This window comes from Heptranchias perlo, chromosome 13, assembly GCF_035084215.1.
Source record: "Heptranchias perlo isolate sHepPer1 chromosome 13, sHepPer1.hap1, whole genome shotgun sequence".
Taxonomy (NCBI): Eukaryota; Metazoa; Chordata; class Chondrichthyes; order Hexanchiformes; family Hexanchidae; genus Heptranchias; species Heptranchias perlo.
The window spans coordinates 1,528,253-1,551,717 of NC_090337.1; the positions used below are offsets into that span (position 1 = coordinate 1,528,253).

A 23,465-nucleotide genomic window follows, 5' to 3' on the forward strand; every position below is an offset into this window, starting at 1 on the left:
GTGGTCTAACCAGAGCTTTGTATAGCTATAGCAAAACTTCCTCCCCTATATTCCAGCCCTCTGAATGGGAATTGGTCAAAGGGCCATTAAGAAAGTGCCAGATGTCAATGTTGAGGTTTAAAAAATGTCAGCTCGGATCAGAAGGGCCCCATGTTAACTCCCCAGACCGACTCCCTCTGGGCAGTGGTAAAACAACAACAACTTGCATTTATATAGCGTCGTTAACATAGTAAAACGTCCCAAGGCACTTCTCGGGAGCGTTATCTAACCACATAAGGAGATATTAGGACAGGTGACCAAAAGCTTGGTCAAAGAGGTAGGTTTTAAGAACCGTCTTAAAGGAGGAGAGAGAGGTGGAGAGGTGGAGGGGTTTAGGGAGGGAATTCCAGAGCTTAGGGCCAAGGCAGCTGAAGGCACGGCCGCCAATGGTGGAGCAATGAAAATCGGGGTTGCGCAAATTGGAGGAGCGCAGAGATCTCGGAGGGTTGTAGGGCTGGAGGGGGTTACAGAGATAGGGAGGGGCGAGGCCACGGAGGAATTTGAAAAAAAGGATGAGAATGTTAAAATCGCGGCATTCCCAGAATGGAAACCAATGTAGGTCAGCGAGCACAGGGGTGAGATAGGATAGGGGCAGCAGGAATTTGGATGAGCTAAAGCTTGTGGAGGGTGGAAGATGGGAGGCCGGCCAGAAAAGCATTGGAATAGCCGAGTCTGGAGGCAACAGAGGCACGGATGAGGGTTTCAGCAGCAGATGAGCTGAGGCAGGGGCGGAGACGGACGATGTTACGGAGATGGAAGTAGGAGGTCTTGGTGATGGAGAGGATATGTGGCCGGAAGCTCATCTCAGGGTCAAATAGGAGGTCAAGGTTGTGAACGGTCTGGTTCAGCCTCGGACAGTGGCCGGGGAGAGGGATGGAGTCGGTGGCCGGGGAGAGGGATGGAGTCGGTGGATGGGGAGAGGGATGGAGTCGGTGGCCGGGGAGAGGGATGGAGTCGGTGGATGGGGAATGGAGTTTGTGCTGGGGTCTGAAGACAATGGCTTCAGTCTTCCCAATATTTAGTTGGAGGAAATTTTTGCTCATTCAGTACTGGATGTCGGACAAGCAGTGTGACAAATGAGAGATAGTGGAGGGGTCGAGGGAGGTGGTGGTGAGGTAGATCTGGGTGTTGTCAGCGTATATGTGGAATCTGATGTGTTTTCGGATGATGTCGCCGAGGGGCAGCAGGTAGATGAGGAATAGGAGGGGGCCACGGATAGATCCTTGGGGGACTCCAGGGGTAATGGTGTGGGAGCGGGAAGAGAAGCCATCGCAGGAGATTCTCTGGCTACGACTGGATACGAATGGTATGTTGGCCTTCATTGCAAGAGGATTTGAGTACAGGAGCAGGGATGTCTTACTGCAGTTATACAGGGCCTTGGTGAGACCACATCTGGAGTATTGTGTGCAGTTTTGGTCTCCTTATCTGAGGAAGGATGTCCTTGCCACGGAGGGAGTGCAACGAAGGTTTACCAGACTGATTCCTGGGATGGCAGGACTGACGTATGAGGAGAGATTGGGTCGACTTGGCCTGTATTCACTAGAGTTTAGAAGAATGAGAGGTGATCTCATTGAAACATATAAAATTCTAACAGGACTAGACAGACTAGATGCAGGGAGGATGTTCCCGATGGCTGGGGAGTCCAGAACCAGGGGTCACAGTCTCAGGATACGGGGTATGCCATTTAGAACCAAGATGAGGAGAAATTTCTTCACTCAGAGGATGGTGAACCTGTGGAATTCTCTACCACAGGAGGCAGTGGAGGCCAAGTCATTAAATATATTCAAGAAGGAGATAGATATATTTCTTAATGCTAAAGGGATCAAGGAATACGGGGAAAAAGCGGGAACAGGGTACTGAGTTAGACGATCAGCCATGATCATTTTGAATGGTGGAGCAGGCCCGAAGGGCCGAATGGCCGACTCTTGCTCCTATTTTCTATGTTTCTATAAGAATGGAACCAGGTGAGCGCAGTCCCACCCAGCTGGACGACGGAGGAGAGGTGTTGGAGGAGGATGGTGTGGTCGACCGTGTCAAAGGCTGCAGACAGGTCGAGAAGGATGAGGAGGGAGAGTTTACCACGGTCACAGTCACACAGGATATCATTTGTGAGTATGATATGGCCTGTTTCAGTATTGTGGCAGGGGCGAAAACCTGATTGGAGGGGTTTAAACGTGGAGTTGCTGGAAAGGTGGGCAGGGATTTGGGAGGCGACAACTCGTTCAAGGACTTTGGAGAGGAACGGGAGGTTGGAGATGGGAGGGTAGTTTGCAAGGGCAGAGGAGTCAAGGTGGATTTTTTGAGGAGGGGGTTGATGACGGCAGATTTGAAGGGGAGGGAGTCAGTACATGAGGAGATGGAACCGTTAACAATATCAACTAACATGGGGGCCAGGAAGGGAAGTTAGGTGGTCAGCAGTTTGGTGGGAATAGGGTCAAGGGAGCAGGAGGTGGGTCTCATGGTCCAACAACACTCAAGAGGCTTGAAATCATCCAGGACAAAGCAGCCCACTTGATTGGCACCCCATCCACCACCCTAAACATTCAATCCCTCCACCACCAACGTACCGTGGCTGCAGTGTGTACCATCCACAGGATGCACTGCAGCAACTCGCCAAGGCTTCTTCAACAGCACCTCCCAAACCCGCGACCTTTACCACCGAGAAGGACAAGAGCAGCAGGCGCATGGGAACAACACCACCTGCACGTTCCCCTCCAAGTCACACACCATCCCAACTTAGAAATATATCGCCGTTCCTTCAACGTCGCTGGGTCAAAATCCTGGAACTCCCTTCCTAACAGCACTGTGGGAGAACCTTCACCACACGGACTGCAGCGGTTCAAGAAGGCGGCTCACCACCACCTTCTCAAGGGCAATTAGGGATGGGCAATAAATGCTGGCCTCACCAGCGACGCCCACATCCCAAGAATGAATAATACATTTTTTTTTAAAAGATGAGCTTGGAGAGGACATAAGGGGAGATAGGAGAGAAACTTGAGAAAGATGCAAGTTCAGGACTCGGGCAGGGGGGAACTTGAGGGGAGGTTTGGCTCGGTGGGATAGGGGAAGGGAGGGAAACAGCAGAGGCAGCTGAACGGATGGTCTCAATCTTAGTTACAAAAAAGTCCATGAGCTCCTCGCACTTTTCATTGGAGGTGAGGGTGGAGGGGACAGGAGAGAGGGGTTTAAGAAGACGGTTTGTAGTGAAGAGAAGCCGGGGGTTATTCTTGCATTCCAGGATGATGCTGGAATAGTGAACGATTTTGGGAGAGGAGAGCAGGACCCGATAGTGCTTTATGTGGTCCAGCCCGATCTGGCGATGAATGGCTAAACCAGTTGTCCGCCATAAACGTTCAACTCTGCGTCCCTTGGACTCAAGTGAGCAGAAATGAGGGTCATAATAGGGGGAAAGACCAGGGTGAGAGAGAGTAATGGTTTTAATGGGGACATGGGCATCAAAGGTGGAGGTGAGGGTGTAATTGAGCAGACCGACAGCTGTAGAAATGTCGTGGTGAATGGAGGGCCAAAGGCTAGATTTGGGAATTTGAAAGTGTCGTTGTAAGTGACGTGGGCGTAAGTTTTTTCCAGGGATGGACACAGAAGAAAGTGGGGTTGGGAGGGAGAAGGGGCACATGGGTGGAGAGGGATGCAAGGAAGTGATCAGAGACGGCCTTATCCGCGATTGACGGGATGGGAGTAGGGAGGCCAGGTACAGCTACAACTCTGGCATCTACCCGACAATGTGGAAAATTGCCCAGGTATGTCCTGTCCACAAAAAGCAGGACAAATCCAATCCGGCCAATTACCGCCCCATCAGCCTACTCTCAATCATCAGCAAAGTGATGGAAGGTATCGTCGACAGTGCTATCAAGAGGCACTTACTCACCAGTAACCTGCTCACTGATGCTCAGTTTGGGTTCCGCCAGGACCACTCGGCTCCAGACCTCATTACAGCCTTGGTCCAAACATGGACAAAAGAGCTGAATTCCAGAGGTGAGGTGAGAGTGGCTGCTCTTGACATCAAGGCAGCATTTGACTGAGTGTGGCACCAAGGAGCCCTAGTAAAATTGAACTCAATGAGAATCAGGGGGAAAACTCTCCATTGGCTGGAGTCATACCGAGCACAAAGGAAGATGGTAGTGGTTGTTGGAGGCCAATCATCTCAGCCCCAGGGCATTGCTGCAGGAGTTCCTCAGGGCAGTGTCCTAGGCCCAACCATCTTCAGCTGCTTCATCAGTGACTTTCCCTCCATCATAAGGTCAGAAATGGGGATGTTCGCTGATGATTGCACAGTGTTCAGTTCCATTCACAACCCCTCAGATAATGAAGCAGTCCGTGCCCGCATGCAGCAAGACCTGGACAAAATCCAGGCTTGGGCTCATAAGTGGCAAGTAATATTCGCGCCAGATAAGTGCCAGGCAATGACCATCTCCAACAAGAGAGAGTCTAACCACCTCCCCTTGACATTCAACGGCATTACCATCACCGAATCCCCCACTAGCAACATCCTGGGGGTCACCATTGACCAGAAACTTAACTGGACCAGCCATATAAATACTGTGGCTACAAGAGCAGGTCAGAGGCTGGGTATTCTGCGGCGAGTGACTCACCTCCTGACTCCCCAAAGCCTTTCCACCATCTACAAGGCACAAGTCAGGAGTGTGATGGAATACTCTCCACTTGCTTGGATGAGTGCAGCTCCAACAACACTCAAGAAGCTCGACACCATCCAGGACAAAGCAGCCCGCTTGATTGGCACCCCATCCACCACCCTCAACATTCACTCCCTTCACCACCGGTGCACTGTGCCTGCAGTGTGTACCATCCACAGGATGCACTACAGCAACTCGCCAAGGCTTCTTCGACAGCACCTCCCAAACCCACGACCTCTACCACCTAGAAGGACAAGAGCAGGGGGTACATGGGAACAACACCACCTGCACGTTCCCCTCCAAGACACACACCATCCCGACTTGGAAATATATCACCGTTCCTTCATCGTCGCTGGGTCAAAATCCTGGAACTCCCTTCCTAACAGCACTGTGGGAGAACCTTCACCACACGGACTGCAGCGGTTCAAGAAGGCGGCTCACCACCACCTTCTCAAGTGCAATTAGGGATGGGCAATAAATGCCGGCCTCGCCAGCGACGCCCACATCCCGTGAACTAATAAAAAAAAGATGGCAAGGTCGAGGGGGTGCCGTGAATATGGGTGGGGCAGTTTATATGGAGGGAGAGATTAAGGAAGGATAGGAGGGCAGTGAACTTAGAGGAGAGAGAGCATGATGAGTTGAGATGGAGGTTGAAATCACCGAGGATGAGCAGTCGCTCGATGCAGAGGCTGAGGGAGGAAAGCAGCGAAAGAAACTTGACTTGGTGCCTGCGGGCAGCGGTGGAGAACGAGGATCCTACAGGAGAGGTGAGAGGGGTGGAACAAGGCGAGATGCTCAAAGGAGGAGAAGGCAGGGACTGCATTGTGTGGTGCTCCTGGATTGATACCCTCTGGGGGGGTGGGGGCCAGGTCCACTTTCGGACCAATGGTCACTGGGCAGAGGTAGGGGCCGTACTGTGTAATGCTAAGCGACCTCAGTGTCCCTGGATGGAAAGTGCGTATGTGTGAACTTGCCTATGGGAACTGGGTGAGGCTGAGCCATGTTGCCCCCATGGTGGAATAGCCGGCTGGCACTCAGTGTCTCGGGTCACAGATGAACAGTGACCATTTGGTGAGGTATCGGAGAACTATTAGGGTCCATTCAACTATATTCAGCATTAGTCAATATCCTCAGCAGAGGGGACGAGGAGAGCAAACTGATTACTCATCGACTGCAGAAGCTCCTCAATAAACAGACTGCATGGAAGGTGGTGCATTAGAATCACAGTGAGGTGTGTAAAATAACTAGAGACCCACAGGGCTCAGTGGTGCCTGTCTCAGGGTCATACTGCAGAAGGAGGCGGCAATACTGTAGGAACTCAGCAATGAACAGTCCAGACCTGTCCCTCTGAGTCCACAATGTGTTTCATTCTTGTCTTCCTGGCCTCGTCCCTCCCCACCCCTCCAGCTCCACCCGCACTCTCTGCTCTTCAACTCTGGCCCGCTGCACACTCCCCATCCCTCTGCTCTACCACCAGACAGCAGACAGCTTGTTCCTGCACCCTGGAACACTCTCCAACTCACCTCTCCACCTTCAAAATCCTCCTACCTCTTTGACTGCACTTTCAGTCACCTCTCTTAACTATCCCCCACCCCCACCAAACTCCTGCTGGGGTTAGACACCCAACTCTGAACGACCGTTGAAGACATTTTTCTACATTAAAGGTGCTTTTGTAAACTTTAATAGAATAAACTTCAACAAAGTGGGGGGCCTCTGGTCCAGGAAGCAGTGACCCAGTGTGGTCACTCTCTCTGACAGCAGGTGTCTCACACACTGCCTGTCAAAACCACGGTCACCACCGTTTGGATCTAACTCTCACTTTCTCAGGCAATTCCTAACCCACTTGCTTCTTCATCACCTTACACCTCACAATAAATAATTACTGGACTCAAGCACTGTAACCTGACGAGAACTCTGCAGGTTCCTGCCACCGATAAACAGCTCCCTTTCCATCCAAGCACCCTCTTTATTACGCAGCAGGTCCACAACTCCTCAACTCCCTTTAAAATCCACATCCATTCTGCTCTCGTGTAGGTCCTTTAAGGCCCTGCATCCACCAGACATGCAGCCACTTCACTCGTACTCTAGCTTGGCCTTCACTGACGTGTTTATGTACCCAGGCCTCATATTCATGCGATAGGTTATCAGGGAAGCATCGAAGCAGAGATTATAAATAGTTCAGAGACAACATTATGTGTTTCTGGAGAAAGGGATTGATGGATAGGGTGAGAAGGTGGGTAGGTGGGGTTGAGGGAGAGGGTGAGAAGGTGGGGTTGAGGGATATGGTGAGAGTGAGAAGGTGGGTAGGTGGGGTTTTTGGGAGAGAGTGAGAAGGTGGGGTTGAGGGTGAGAGTGAGAAGGTGGGTAGGTGGGGTTGAGGGAGAGAGTGAGAAGGTGGGGTTGAGGGAGAGAGTGAGAAGGTGGGTAGGTGGGGTTGAGGGAGAGGGTGAGAAGGTGGGGTTGAGGGAGAGAGTGAGAAGGTGGGTAGGTGGGGTTGAGGGAGAGAGTGAGAAGGTGGGGTTGAGGGTGAGAGTGAGAAGGTGGGTAGGTGGGGTTGAGGGAGAGGGTGAGAGTGAGAAGGTGAGTAGGTGGGGTTGAGGGAGAGAGTGAGAAGGTGGGGTTGAGGGAGAGGGTGAGAAGGTGGGGTTGAGGGATATGGTGAGAGTGAGAAGGTGGGTAGGTGGGGTTGAGGGAGAGAGTGAGAAGGTGGGGTTGAGGGATATGGTGAGAGTGAGAAGGTGGGTAGGTGGGGTTGAGGGAGAGAGTGAGAAGGTGGGAGGTGGGGTTGAGGGAGAGAGTGAGAAGGTGGGGTTGAGGGAGAGGGTGAGAAGGTGGGTAGGTGGGGTTGAGGGAGAGGGTGAGAAGGTGGGGTTGAGGGACATGGTGGGGGTGAGAAGGTGGGTAGGTGGGGTTGAGGGAGAGAGTGAGAAGGTGGGAGGTGGGGTTGAGGGAGAGAGTGAGAAGGTGGGGTTGAGGGAGAGGGTGAGAAGGTGGGTAGGTGGGGTTGAGGGAGAGGGTGAGAAGGTGGGGTTGAGGGATATGGTGGGGGTGAGGAGGTGGGTAGGTGGGGTTGAGGGATTTACTCTTTCAAATCCTTTTAGCATTTAAAACACCTCGATCTGATCACCTCTCAATCTTCTATACTCAAGGGAATACAAGCCAAGATTATACAACCTGTCCATATAATTTAACCCTCTAAACCCCGGTATCATTCTGGTGAATCTGCACTGCACCCCCTCAAAGGCCAATATATCCTTCCTAGGAACTGTGGAGGAGCAAAGAGATCATGGGGTCCAAGTACACTGAACACAGTCTCCAGATCTGGTCTGGCCAAGGCTCTAATCTACTGAAGCATCACTTCCTCCCCTTTGTAATCCAGCCCTCTTGAGATAGCGTTATGCTAAACTGTTATAAATCACTGGTTAGGCCTCAGCTGGAGTATTGTGTTCAATTCTGGGCACTTTAGGAAGGATGTCAAGGCCTTAGAGAGGGTGCAGAGGAGATTTACTAGAATGGTGCCAGGGATGAGGGACTTCAGTCATGAGGAGAGACTGGAGAAGCTGGGATTGTTCTCCTTAGAGCAGAGAAGGTTAAGGGGAGATTTAATAGAGGTGTTCAAAATCATGAGGGGTTTTGATAGAGTAAATAAGGAGAAACTGTTTCCAGTGGCAGAAGGGTCGGTAACCAGAGGACACAGATTTAAGGTGATTGGCAAAAAAGCCAGAGGCGATATGAGGAAACATTGTTTTACGCAGCGAGTTGTTATGATCTGGAACGCGCTGCCTGAAAGGGCGGTGGAAGCAGATTCAATAATAACTTTCAAAAGGGAATTGGATAAATACTTGAAGAGAAAAGATTTCCAGGGCTATAAAGAACAGGGGAGTGGGACTTATTGGATAGCTTTTTCAAAGAGCCAGCACAGGCACGATGGGCTGAATGGCCTTCTCCTGTGCTGTACCTACTATGATATTATGATAAAGACCAACTTTCCACTGGCTGTTTTGATTGCTTTTTGTACCTATCTACTGGCTTTGATTGATTTGTGTACTTGGACCCCATGATCTCTCTGCTCCTCCACAGTTCCTAGTTTCTCACCAGTTAGAAAATACTCTGATCTATCTTTCTTGCATCCAAAGTGGATGACCTCACACTTCCCCACATTGAACTCCATCTGCTACAGTTCTGCCCACTCAATTAATCTATCAATGTCTGTTTGTAACTTTCTGCTCCCATCTGCACTATTTACTATCCCTCTTAACTTAGTGTCATCTGCAAACTTGGATATACAACTCTCTATTCCTTCATCCAAATCATTAATAAATATGGTAAGAAGTTGTGGCCCCAGTACAGATCCCTGGGGGACACCACAAATCACATCCTGACAATCAGTGTACGTACCCTTTATCCCACTCTCTGTCTCCTACCCTCCTGCCCAATTACCAACTCAAGTCAAAAGGCTACCTTTAGCTCTGTGCGCTCTCATTTTTGCTGATACTCTCTTATATAGAACCTTATCTAATACCTTCTGGAAGTCCATATAAATAACATCCATAAACACTCCCTTATCTACCTCATGAGTGACGTCCTCAAAAAATTCAACTAGATTAGTTAGACATGACTTACCTTTAACAAATCTATGCTGACTCTCTCTGATCAGCTATTTGTCCAAATGCTGTCACTCTGTCCCTAATGATGGATTCTAGTAGCTTCCCCACAACTGATGTTAAACTGACAAGCCAGTAGTTTCCTGGTTTCTCTCTCCCACCTTTCTAAAAATAAGAGAATGACATTAGCAAATTTCCAGTCTAACTGCACAATTCCCGAATCAAAAGAGCTTTGAAAGATTATGACTAACGCTTCTGCGATTCCCTCACCTATTTCTTTTAATACCCTGGAGTGGAAACCATCAGGTCCTGGAGATTTATCTATTTTAAGTCCCATTATTTTCTCCATTGCCAGTTTGACACTTATATTGAATTCAATAATTTCCTCCCCTTGATTTATTTTTAGTTTCCTTTCTATCACAGGTATTTTATCCACTTCCTCTACGGTGAAAACAGATACAAAATACTCATTTAATAAATCATTATCTTGTTGTTTATTACAGTATCATCTGCGTCTGTCCGTAATGGGCTGACATCTCATCTAGCCACTCCCTTACTCTTAGCATATTTATAAAAACTTTTACTATTAACCTTTATATTATTTGCAAGTTTCTTTACATATTCCCTTTTTGCAGCTCTTAATATTGTCTTTGTATCCCTTTGTTGTTTTATATATTCTATGATCCGCTGGATTACCACTGGTTTTGGCATTTGTGTAAGTCACTCTTTAGTTTTATACTCCCTCCTACCTCATATATTGACCATGGATGCTTGACTCTTCACATGGAACTTTTGCTTTATAGGGACACTTTATTCATAAAATTTGCAGCAAAACATACAATACAGTTGTCATATCACATTCCAAACGTACACAATACAGATTATACAATTTGCAGGTTACATCAAGTACAGTTTAATATACACATTGTACATAATTACAGTTCATGACACTCTAGGGTGTCTCATTGCATTACACTCAATACAGATTATTGATTACAGATTCATTACAGGTACATTACAGATACATTACATCAATTTGAATTTTACATTCTGCCCAAGGGGGTTTTTCCCTGATTGCAGCCCCTCGGTATACAATGGCCGGAAGGCTCTAAACGGTTGCCTTTCCCCACAGAGCCTTTGCGGCGGCCGCACCCAGCCTCAGTGCGTCCCTCAGCACGTATGTATTGGTCTTGCATTGGACTAAATGCTTCTTTGAATACCTCCCACTATTTTTCTGTAGGTTTGCCCATTAACAGCTAGGCACATCCCTTCGAAGTCGGCCTTACTTAAGTTTAAAACCTTGGTTAGTGTGGGATCTCTCTCCTTCCCAGCCTTAATGTCAAACTCGATCATGTTATGGTCTCTGTTTGCAAGATGCTCCCTTACTGTCAGATTATTAATTCTGGCTCATTTCTCATTACTAAATCTAATATGGCCTGTTCCCTAGACAGTTCTAAAACATATTGTTTCAGAAAACTGTCCTGGATACACTCTAGAAATTCATTGCCTTTACGATTTGAGCTGTTTTGCATTTCCCAATCTACAGGAAATTCCATTATAACCACTTTGCCTTTGCTACAAACTTCTCTGATCTCCGTATTTATGTATCCCGCTACGACGTCACTGCTGTCAGGTGGTCTGTCCATAACTCCCAGCAGAGTTTCGCATCCTTTGCTGTTTCTTAATTCTACCCAGTGTTTCCACTGCTCGCTCACCTTCATCCTTCCTTTCACCTGCTCTAACATTATCCTTTAGCAATATTGCTCCTGCTCTGCCTTTCCCTATTTCCCTGTCCTTTTAGCCTGGATTATTAAACTCCCATTCATGCCCAGATCTCTGTAGTGGCTACTGCGTCATGTCCTTTGAGCTGAATCTGTGCTTTTAATTTGTAAACGGGTGGGATTTAAAGGCGATGCTGAGAGGTTTTGATAATTCGAGCCATGTAGCCCACTTTCTAGTTGATATTACATTCCTGGAGCAGCTGCCTGGGAATCCATTATTCTTTAAGCTACAGGACAATTATTTATTTATATACAACAGGGAAGACCTAATGAGACGGTGTATGCTGTTTACACAGTACGCCTGGGACCTAAACACGAATGGGAGACTGGTGCAAAGGGCACGTCATGGAACAACGTACAAGAGACTCCGCAAGATGCTTCACCAGGAGAGGCATTACCACCAAAGAAAGGTAGATTTACATTTCTAAATGTACCTTGTCACACCTCTCAGAAACTTCCCAAAGCATTTCATATACAATGAATTCCTTTGAAGTGCAGTCAGCATTGTATAGACAAGTGTACACAGCACAGACCCAGAAACAGCAGAGAGATGATGACCTGAATCATTAACTCTGTTTCTCTCTCCACAGATGCTGCCTGGTCTGCTGAGTGTTTCCAGCATTGTCTGTTTTTATTGAAGAGATGAATGGTCTGTTAATCTGTTTTGGTGGTTGAGGGGAAATGTTAGCCGGGACACAGGCGGGGGTGGAAAGTGTAGGGGGTCATTGCTCTTCATCAAATAATGCCTTAAGATCCATAACATCCATCTTAAAAACAGGAACAGGAACAGGAGGGGGCCTTGGTTTTGAGTCATGATGTGGTGAGTGTAACATACTCGGGAGGAACAGGTGACTTTGGACCTCTGGTTCCCAAAGCTCTCCCCCACTGGGGGTTTCCTCGCTGTGTCGGGTCTCTTGTAGACTCATTACATCAAAACTACAGCACAGGACCAGGCCATTCGGCCCAACTGGTGTACGCGGCGTTTATGCTCCATGTGAGCCTCCCCCCTCCCCTATTACATCTACCCTTCTATTCCTTTCTCCCTCATGTGTTTATCCAGCTTCCCCTTAAATGTATCTACACGATTCACCTCAACTACTCCTTGTGGGAGCGAGTTCCACATTCTCACCACTCTCTGGGTAAAGAAGTTTGAGGAAGATTGATTGTTATGATTCGTCAACAACTCTATTATCTTTGCATCATGTGACTACCGGGATGGTAGAAGGCGAACGAGATGGACCTCAGTCTTTTCTCGTCCAGCAATTCCTGTTTAATGTCTCATCCGAAAGACGGCATCTCCGACAGTGCAGCATTCCCTCAGTACTGCTCTGGAGTGACGGCCTGGATTATGTGCTTGAATCTTGAAGTGGGGCCTGAACCCATGACTTTCTGACTCAGAGGGGACAGTGCTGCCCACTGAGCCAAGCTGATACTTCAAAAGAGAGGGGACAAGCAAGAAAAGTTTGGGCGCCAGTACAGTTGCGATAACAACATGAGAAATTGGCACAATAACATTGTGGTGAAGCAGTGGCAGCATGCTGGACCTTTGGTAAACGAGCAGTCAGTGAGGTGCTTCGATAATAATGCACCACTGGAACAGCACACACTCATCACAAGGGGGGCCGTGTTTAACTCGAGCCTCCGGCAGGGCCCAGGCCTACAGGGACAACATTTTCAGCACGATTTTTATTCCTTTAATCTTCATGGAAAAATAATAAATTTGTGGTTGCAGATCTGATGAGCGAGACGATGATGGCTGAGTACTGTGAAGGTGTCACTGGCCTCCTGTGTATAGTTTCAGTGCAGGGCACAGCACTAGGGTGATATCTGCCTTTCCACATCTGCGAATGGCTCGAATCGTCCTTTACTGAACAGGAGGTTGGATCCTTGCAGGGATTTGTTCTGTAACGTAAAACTGAACAAACTCCCAGTTCAGACCAAGCTGATGTCGGTCCGAGAGCTCGAACTGAAAGCTCTCTGCAAGGAGCACACGGGGCTGGAGCAGCACGTCCACCAGTCCTGCCAATCCCCCACTACCTTCTCCACCGGCCTCTCTTTGTGCCTGAGCCTGGCGGAGTTTTGGCAGGATATTCCACCATGAAGGTGCATCACAGCCGAGACATCCTGTACTCACCCGACATCCAGACACATAAACCTACCCAGTCTAATCCCCCTCTCCCCCTCACTCCTCGTACCCTTTAATATCCCACCCGGTCTAATCCCACTCTCCCCCTCACTCCCCGTACCCTTTAATATCCCACCCAGTCTAATCCCACTCTCCCCCTCACTCCCCGTACCCTTTAATATCCCACCCAGTCTAATCCCACTCTCCCCCTCACTCCCCGTACCCTTTAATATCCCACCCAGTCTAATCCCCCTCTCCCCCTCACTCCCCAAACCCTTTAATATCCCACCCAGTCTAATCCCACTCTCCCCCTCACTCCCCAAACCCTTTAATATCCCACCCAGTCTAATCCCACTCTCCCCCTCACTCCCCGTACCCTTTAATATCCCACCCAGTCTAATCCCACTCTCCCCCTCACTCCCCGTACCCTTTAATATCCCACCCAGTCTAATCCCACTCTCCCCTCACTCCCCGTACCCCTTAATATCCCACCCAGTCTAATCCCACTCTCCCCCTCACTCCCCAAACCCTTTAATATCCCACCCAGTCTAATCCCACTCTCCCCCCTCACTCCCCGTACCCTTTAATATCCCACCCAGTCTAATCCCACTCTCCCCCTCACTCCCCGTACCCCTTAATATCCCACCCAGTCTAATCCCACTCTCCCCCTCACTCCCCGTACCCTTTAATATCCCACCCAGTCTAATCCCACTCTCCCCCCTCACTCCCGGTACCCTTTAATATCCCACCCAGTCTAATCCCACTCTCCCCCTCACTCCCCGTACCCTTTAATATCCCACCCAGTCTAATCCCACTCTCCCCCTCACTCCCCGTACCCTTTAATATCCCACCCAGTCTAATCCCACTCTCCCCCTCACTCCCCGTACCCTTTAATATCCCACCCAGTCTAATCCCACTCTCCCCTCACTCCCCATACCCTTTAATATCCCACCCAGTCCAAACCCCACTCTCCCCGTACCCTTTAATATCCCACCCAGTCTAATCCCACTCTCCCCTCACTCCCCGTACCCTTTAATATCCCACCCAGTCTAATCCCACTCTCCCCCTCACTCCCCGTACCCTTTAATATCCCACCCAGTCTAATCCCACTCTCCCCTCACTCCCCATACCCTTTAATATCCCACCCAGTCCAAACCCACTCTCCCTGTACCCTTTAATATCCCACCCAGTCTAATCCCACTCTCCCCCTCACTCCCCAAACCCTTTAATATCCCACCCAGTCTAATCCCACTCTCCCCCTCACTCCCACACCCTTTAATATCCCACCCAGTCTAATCCCACTCTCCCCCTCACTCCCCGTACCCTTTAATATCCCACCCGGTCTAATCCCACTCTCCCCCTCACTCCCCGTACCCTTTAATATCCCACCCAGTCTAATCCCACTCTCCCCCTCACTCCCCGTACCCTTTAATATCCCACCCAGTCTAATCCCACTCTCCCCCTCACTCCCCGTACCCTTTAATATCCCACCCAGTCTAATCCCACTCTCACCTCACTCCCCGTCTCCTTCAATATCCCACCCAGTCTAATCCCACTCTCCCGCTCACTCCCGTACCCATTAATACCCGCGACCTCTACCACCTGGAAGGACAAGGGCAGCAGGCGCATGGGGACAACACCACCTGCACGTTCCCCTCCAAGTCACACACCATCCCAATTTGGAAATATATCACCGTTCCTTCATCGTCGCTGGGTCAAAATCCTGGAACTCCCGACCAACCCTGCCGAGGCTCGCTGTCTGGGATCACTCGGGGAAGATAATGGGGGGGGGGGGGGCGGGTACGTAGGGTAGAGGGGATGCCAGGCAACTGATGAACCATCCCCCAGAAATAAAAGTTTGTAAGTTCAGGAGAAGAAAGGGAGTTTGTATAATGATATCCCCCTGCGGAAAGCTCCCTGCTGCCTCTCCTGGCAACCGGTAGGAAACTGCTCCAGAAAATAAAGCAAAAAACAAGCAGCTGCCCCGTCTCTCTCTCCCCCCACTCCCCTCCCCCACTCCCCCCCCCCCTCTCCCCCCCCATTCCCTCCCCCACACCCCCCCCATTCCCTCCCCCACACCCCCCCCTCTCCCTCCCCCACACCCCCCCTCTCCCCCCCCATTCCCTCCCCCACACCCCCCCCATTCCCTCCCCCACACCCCCCCCCCCACTCCCCCCATTCCCTCCCCCACACCACCCCCATTCCCTCCCCCACTCCCCCGCACACCACCCCCATTCCCTCCCCCACTCCCCCGCACACCACCCCCATTCCCTCCCCCACTCCCCCGCACACCACCCCCATTCCCTCCCCCACTCCCCCGCACACCACCCCCATTCCCTCCCCCACTCCCCCGCACACCACCCCCATTCCCTCCCCCACACTCCCTCCCCCTTCCCCAATCCCCTCCTCTCCCCCCCACTCCCCTCCTCTCCCCCCCCCCGCTATCCCCCACTCCCCGCTATCCCCCTCCCCCACATGCCCCCATTCCCCCCCCCCCCTCTCCCCTCTCCCCTCTCCCCCCTCGGGGCTGTGCTTCAGTGGAATGTGTCTGCACTCACCATCACTCCGCTCCCTCTCCCTCTCCCCTGGCCTTACCCGGGAAGTCTCCATTCCCGCTCCCTGACCCAGCACAGTCTCCGGGAATGTTGAGCAGTGACGCGCCGGCCAGGAATGTCGGCCTGACGTCAGCCCGGCCCGGGGAGTGAGGCCGGAGACTGAGGGGGAGTCGGAGGGACAGAGAGCGGCTCGGCGGCGGGAGCTGGGTGGGTGAGTGAGGGGCTCGGGTCACGGGTCACGCCATTGTTCCCGCGGTTACATTGTTACTCCCGGCTCCGAGCCGATACATTGTTGCTGCTGTGAGTTACTCCGCGTTCCAATCCCATTCACGGAAACACTCTCACTCCCGCTTCCTCCTGATCTCTATTACTCCCGGCTGTTACTCCCGCTTCCTCTCTCGCTCTCTCTTACTCCCGCTTCCTCTCTCGCTCTCTGTTACTCCCGGTTCCTCTCTCGCTTCCTCTTACTCCTGATCTTTGTTACTCCCGGATTGTTACTCCTGGTTTTTCTCACTCCCGCTCTCTGTTACTCCACCCCAGGCCCTCACTCTGCTCTCACTCCGCATTAACCCTTCACCCCGGCGCTGGTTTCGTTTCCACCACCGGCCGGCCAGCGGGGTGAGGCGGCTGCGGCCGTCAGCCCAGCTCGGTGCCCCGGCTTCAGAGGGAGCCGGGCCCATTCGGGACTCTCTGTGCTTTGCTGGGCCTGGGACGGCCTGCGATGGGGCTGTGAGTGCAATAGGAGCCCGGGATCGGGGGCCTGACCCCTGGGCTGGGGAGTGAGGGGGGGGGCCTGACCCCTGTGACCCTGGGTTGGGGAGTGAGGGGAGCCTGACCCCTGGGTTGGGGAATGAGGGGGGGGGGGCCTGACCCCTGTGACCCTAGGCTCTGGAGTGAGGGGGGCCTGACCCTTGTGACCCTGGGTTGGGGAGTGAGGGGGGGGGCCTGACCCCTGTGACCCTGGGTTGGGGAATGAGGCGGGGGGGCCTGACCCCTGTGACCCTGGGTTGGGGAGTGAGGAGGGGGGGCCTGACCCCTGTGACCCTGGGTTGGGGAGTGAGGCGGGGGGGGCCTGACCCCTGTGACCCTGGGTTGGGGAGTGAGGCGGGGGGGGCCTGACCCCTGTGACCCTGGGTTGGGGAGTGAGGGAGGCCTGACCCCTCTGACCCTGGGTTGGGGAGTGAGGGGGGCCTGACCCCTCTGACCCTGGGTTGGGGAGTGAGGGAGGCCTGACCCCTGTGACCCTGGGTTGGGGAGTGAGGGGGCTCGGTCTGCAGTGACCCTTGTTGCTGTTTGTGGGATCGTGCTGTGCGCAAACCGGCTGCCATGTTTCCCTACATTACAAAAGTAACTCCACTGAAAGTACTTAGGACATCATAAAGTCCTTTATTACTGAGGTCATGAAAGATTCTGTATAAATGCATGTCTTTAAATGATCTCTATTAAACTTGTCACCCTACATAAGTGGCCTTTTCTCTCTTGAAAAAAGGAAGACCAAGAGGGGATACGATAGAGTAGTTTAAAATTACGAAAGGTTTGGACAAATTGGATCCAAGTAAACATTCCTGCTGTGTACAGAATTTAAGCACAAGGGGTGATATTTACAAATTCAGGACAATTCAGGTTTATTAGAAATACACCAAGGGCTTACTGTGGATAGGTGGGCTCGATGGGCCGAAGGGAATGGTGTGGATAGATGGGCCGAAGGGAATGGTGTGGCTAGATGGGCCGAAGGGAATGGTGTGGATAGATGGGCCGAAGGGAATGGTGTGGATAGATGGGCCGAAGGGAATGGTGTGGATAGATGGGCCGAAGGGAATGGTGTGGATAGGTGGGCTAGATGGGCTGAAGGTCTTCTCCTGCCTGAAACTCTTACTATGTGACTAAGTCCTAATATGCATTTCTCAAGTTCCCTCACCCCAGTGGTTTAGTCAGTAACGACTTTGCTCTGTGGCACTGAGCCAGGCGGCCCTTAAAGGCACCAGACTGGAGCCCTGCTCTGTGCTGAGTTCACTAATCTCGCGAGGTGTGTTCCTGTTGGCTACAGCGCTCCTGAGTTAGGAATTGGCAAAATCAGCCGGTATCCCCACTCCTGCTTTCTGTCCAGTGACTTCTGCTAGAAAGTGAATGTGAGTCCGCGCTCGCTGACCGACACTGGCTTCCGGTCCGTCCACGCCTCAAATTTAAAATTCTCATCCTTGTGTTTCAATCCCTCCATGGCCTCGCCCCTCCCTACCTCTGTAACCTCCTCCAGCCCGACAACACTCCGAGATCTCTGCACTCCTCCAATTCTGGCCTCTCGCCCATCCCCGATTTTAATCGCTCCACCATTGGCGGCCGTGCCTTCAGCTGCCTGGGCCCTAAGCTCTGGAATTCCCTCCCTGAACCTCTCCGCCTCTCTCTCTCTCTCTCTCTCTCTCTCCTCCTTTAAGACGCTCCTTAAAATCTACCTCTTTGACCAAGCTTTTGATCACCTTTCCCAATATCTCATTATGTGGCTCGGTGTCAGATTTTGTTTGATAATCGCTCCTGTGAAGCGCCTCGGGACGGTTTACCACATTAAAGGCGCTGTATAAATGGGAGTTGTTGTGAATGCTGCGCTCACTACCGCAGGTTCAAAGCTCATGCAGAGGAATACTTTTTGCTTCAAGTTTGTTGGGTTTCTAAAATTGGTTACTTGTCCTTTGGACTGTCAGTGGCCAGGTCAACAGATGGGGGTACTGGGTATCTCCTGTGTGTGTCTCTGTGTGTGTGTCTGTCTCTGTCTCTCCGTGTGTGTGTGTGTGTGTGTGTGTCTCTGTCTGTCTTTCCGTGTGTGTGTCTGTCTCTCCGTGTTTTTTTTAATTCATTCATGGGATGTGGGCGTCGCTGGTGAGGCCGGCATTTATTGCCCGTCCCTAATTGCCCTTGAGAAGGTGGTGGTGAGCCGCCTTCTTGAACCGCTGCAGTCCGTGTGGTGAAGGTTCTCCCACAGTGCTGTTAGGAAGGGAGTTCCAGGATTTTGACCCAGCGACGATGAAGGAACGGCGATATATTTCCAAGTCGGGATGGTGTGTGACTTGGAGGGGAACGTGCAGGTGGTGTTGTTCCCATGTGCCTGCTGCTCTTGTCCTTCCAGGTGGTAGAGGTCGCGGGTTTGGGAGGTGCTGTCGAAGAAGCCTTGGCGAGTTGCTGCAGTGCATCCTGTGGATGGTACACACTGCAGCCACAGTGCGCCAGTGGTGAAGGGAGTGAATGTTTAGGGTGGTGGATGGGGTGCCAATCAAGCGGGCTGCTTTGTCCTGGATGGTGTCGAGCTTCTTGAGTGTTGTTGGAGCTGCACTCATCCAGGCAAGTGGAGAGTATTCCATCACACTCCTGACTTGTGCCTTGTAGGTGGTGGAAAGGCTTTGGGGAGTCAGGAGGTGAGTCACTCGCTGCAGAATACCCAGCCTCTGACCTGCTCTTGCAGCCACAATATTTATATGGCTGGTCCAGTTAAGTTTCTGGTCAATGGTGACCCCCAGGATGTTGATGGTGGGGGATTCGGCGATGGTAATGCCGTTGAATGTCAAGGGGAGGTGGTTAGACTCTCTCTTGTTGGAGATAGTCATTGCCTGGCACTTGTCTGGCGCGAATGTTACTTGCCACTTATCAGCCCAAGCCTGGATGTTGTCCAGGTCTTGCTGCATGCGGGTTCAGACTGCTTCATTATTTGAGGGGTGCGAATGGAACTGAACACTGTGCAATCATCTGCAAACATCCCCATTTCTGACCTTATGATGGAGGGAAGGTCATTGATGAAGCAGCTGAAGATGGTTGGGCCTTGGACACTGCCTTGAGGAACTCCTACAGCAATGTCCTGGGTCTGAGATGATTGGCCTCCAACAACCACTACCATCTTCCTTTGTACTAGGTATGACTCCAGCCACTGGAGAGTTTTCCCTCTGATTCCCATTGAGTTCAATTTTACTCGGGCTCCTTGGTGCCACACTCAGTCAAATGATGTCTTGATGTCAAGGGCAGTCACTCTCACCTCACCTCTGGAATTCAGCTCTTTTGTCCATGTTTGGACCAAGGCTGTAATGAGGCCTGGAGCCGAGCGGTCCTGGCTGAACCCAAACTGAGCATCGGTGAGCAGGTTATTGGTGAATAAGTACTGCTTGATAGCACTTTCGACGACACCTTCCATCACTTTGCTGATGATTGAGAGTAGACTGATGGGGACATATCTGGGCAATTTTCCACATTGTCGGGTCGATGCCAGTGTGCGTCTCTGTCTCTCAGTGTGTGCGTCTCTGTCTCTCAGTGTGTGCGTCTCTGTCTCTCAGTGTGTGCGTCTCTGTCTCTCAGTGTGTGCGTCTCTGTCTCTCAGTGTGTGCGTCTCTGTCTCTCAGTGTGTGCGTCTCTGTCTCTCAGTGTGTGCGTCTCTGTCTCTCAGTGTGTGCGTCTCTGTCTCTCAGTGTGTGCGTCTCTGTCTCTCAGTGTGTGCGTCTCTGTCTCTCAGTGTGTGCGTCTCTGTCTCTCCGTGTGTGCGTGCGTGTGTGCGTCTCTGTCTCTCCGTGTGTGCGTCTCTGTCTCTCCGTGTGTGCGTGCGTGTGCGTCTCCGTCTCTCCGTGTGTCTGTGTCTTTGTCTCTGTGTCTCTCTCCGTGTGTCTGCGTGTGTGTGTGTGACTGCGTGTGTGTGTGTGTCTCTGTCTCTCAGTGTGTGTTTGTCTCTCCGCGCGCGTGCCTCTCTCCGCACGTGTGTGTCTCTCTCCGTGTGCGCGTCTCTCGCGCTCTCCGCCCGTCTCCCTGACTCTCGCTCTTGCACAACTCACTAGCCCAATCAGTGAAGCAGATGCCTCCACATGCTCATATTTGGACACTAAGGGAATGAAGGGATATGGGGATCGGGCAGGAAAGTGGAGTTGAGGTTGAAGATCAGCCATGATCTGATTGAATGGCGGAGCAGGCTCGAGGGGCCGGATGGCCAACTCCTGCTCCTATTTCTTATGTTCACTGCAGCTGAATTCAGGGCTTGTTGTCTTTGTCTTTCTTTCTGTTCCAATTCTTTGACTTGCTGCCCCTCGAAGTGGGAGCATCCTGTTGACGAGTATTCTGCAGTCCGTGCCTGACTGTAGTGAGATCCACCCAGGACTCCCACTGACTTCACAGCTTTCAGGTTCACCTTTGGAACACTTGAACTGGGATTAGATGGGCATCTTGGGCGGTCTGTTATCTGTCTCAATACATGGTATGGGGGTATGGTAGTATCGTGCTTATATTACTGGACTAATAATCCAGAGAATGTGAGTTCAAATCCCACCATGGCAATTTGAGAATTTGAATTCAGTTTAAAAAATTTGGAAATAAGAAGCAGTCGGATTTTTGTAAACACCCGACTGGTTCACTAATGTCCTTTAGGGAAGGAAACCTGTCGTCCTCGTGGAATTGAGGGCAAATTATTGACGTGGTTAGGAAATTGGCTGAGCGGCAGGAGGCAGAGAGTAGGGATAATGGGCAGGTACTCAAATTGGCAGGATGTGACCAGTGGTGTCCCACAGGGATCTGTGTTGGGGCCTCAAGTATTCACTGTATTTATTAATGATTTAGATGACGGGATAGAGAGTCACATATCCATGTTTGCCGATGACACAAAGATAGGCAGCATTGTAAGCAGTGTAGATGGAAGCATAAAATTACAGAGAGATATTAATAGATTAAGTGAATGGGCAAAACTGTGGCAAATGGATTTCAATGTAGGCAAGTGTGAGGTCATCCACTTTGGACCTAAAAAGGATCAATCAGAGTACTTTCTAAATGGTGAAAAGCTCAAAACAGTGGAGGTCCAAAGAGACCATGGGGTCCATGTACATAGATCATTAAAATGTCATGGACAGGTACAGAAAATAATCAAAAAGGCTAATGGAATGTTGGCCTTTATATCTAGAGGACTAGAATACAAGGGAGCAGAAGTTATGCTGCAGCGATACAAAACCCTGGTTAGACCGCACCTGGAGTACTGTGAGCAGTTCTGGGCACCGCACCTTCGGAAGGACATATTGACTTTGGAAGTAGTGCAGCGTGGATTTACTAGAATGATACCCGGACTGCAAGAGTTAAATTGGGGGGAATATACTGGCATGGATTGAGAATTGGTTGACAGACAGGAAACAGAGAGTAGGAATAAACGGGTCTTTTTCCGGATGGCAGGCAGTGACTAGTGGGGTACCGCAGGGATCAGTGCTTGGGCCCCAGCTATTCACAATATATATCAATGATTTGGATGAGGGAACTAAATGTAACATTTCCAAGTTTGCAGACGACACAAAGCTGGGATGGAATGTGAGCTGTGAGGAGGATGCAAAGAGGCTCCAATGTGATTTAGACAAGTCGGGTGAGTGGGCAAGAACATGGCAGATGCAGTATAACGTGGATAAATGTGAGGTTATCCACTTTGGTTGTAAAAACAGAAAGGCAGATTATTATCTGAATGGTGATAAATTGGGAAAAGGGGAGGTGCAACGAGACCTGGGTGTCCTTGTACACCAGTCGCTGAAAGCGAGCATTCAGGTGCAGCAAGCAGTTAGGAAGGCGAATGGTATATTGGCCTTCATTGCAAGAGGATTTGAGTACAGGAACAGGGATGTCTTACTGCAGTTGTAGAGGGCCTTGGTGAGACCACATCTGGAGTATTGTGTGCAGTTTTGGTCTCTTTATCTGAGGAAGGATGTCCTTGCCATGGAGGGAGTGCAACGAAGGTTTAGACTGATTCCTGGGATGGCAGGACTGACGTATGAGGAGAGATTGGGTCGACTAGGCCTGTATTCACTCGAGTTTAGAAGAATGAGAGGTGATCTCATTGAAACATATAAAATTCTAACAGGACTAGACAGACTAGAACCAGGGGTCACAGTCTCAGGATACGGGGTATACCATTTAGAACTGAGATGAGAAATTTCTTCACTCAGAGGGTGGTGAACCTGTGGAATTCTCTACCACAGAAGGCAGTGGAGGCCAAGTCATTAGATGTATTCAAGAAGGAGATAGATATGTATCTTAATGATAAAGGGATATGGGGAAAAAGCAGGAACATTTTGAATGGTGGAGCAGGCCCGAAGGGCCGAATGGCCTACTCTTGCTCCTATTTTCGATATTTCTATGTTTCTAACAGTGGGCTGTCTTTAAAGAGGAGATGGTTCAGGTACAGTCCAGGCATATTCCCAGGAGGCAGAAAGGTAGGGCAACTAAAGCCAGAGCTCCCTGGATGGCAAAAGAGATAGTGAGTAAGATGAAACGGAGAAAAGAGGCATATGACAGATGTCAGGTTGATAACGCAAGTGAGAACCAGGCAGAATATGAAAAGTTCAGAGGGGAAGTGAAAAAGGAAATAAGAGGGGCAAAGAGAGAGTATGAGAATAGACTGGCAGCCAACATAAAAGTGAATCCAAAAGTCTTCTATGTAAACAATAAATGGGTAGTAAGAGGAGGGGTGGGGCCGATTAGGGACCATAAAGGAGATCTACTCATGGAGGCAGAGGAGATGGCCGAGGTACTAAATGAGTATTTTGCATCTGTCTTTACCAAGGAAGAAGATGCTGCCAGAGTCTCAGTAAAGGAAGATATAGTTGAGATACTGGATGGGCTAAAAAATGATAACGAGGAGCTACTAGAAAGGCTGGCTATACTTAAAGTAGATAAATCACCCGGTCCAGATGGGATGCATCCTAAGTTGCTGAGGGAATTAA

General features: G+C 50.6%; 1 protein-coding gene and 1 long non-coding RNA gene across 11 annotated transcripts in view; one reads left to right on the forward strand and one right to left on the reverse strand.

Moving 5' to 3' along the window:
* Window positions 1–23,465, reverse strand: part of LOC137331210 (uncharacterized) — a 90,087-nt gene that overhangs the window by 51,796 nt on the left and 14,826 nt on the right. Inside the window, exon 2 of the long non-coding RNA XR_010965399.1 lies at window positions 9,315–9,460. This is a non-coding gene — a long non-coding RNA (uncharacterized lncRNA). The remainder of the gene's footprint in view (window positions 1–9,314; window positions 9,461–23,465) is intronic.
* Window positions 15,774–23,465, forward strand: part of lpp (LIM domain containing preferred translocation partner in lipoma) — a 507,683-nt gene continuing 499,991 nt past the window's right edge. For 9 of the 10 annotated variants that reach the window (XR_010965395.1, XR_010965397.1, XR_010965396.1 and 6 more), the window contains exon 1: window positions 15,774–15,967. The gene's annotated coding sequence lies outside the window, so the exon portion shown is untranslated. The remainder of the gene's footprint in view (window positions 15,968–23,465) is intronic. The other variant, XM_067994825.1, reaches the window with a different exon arrangement.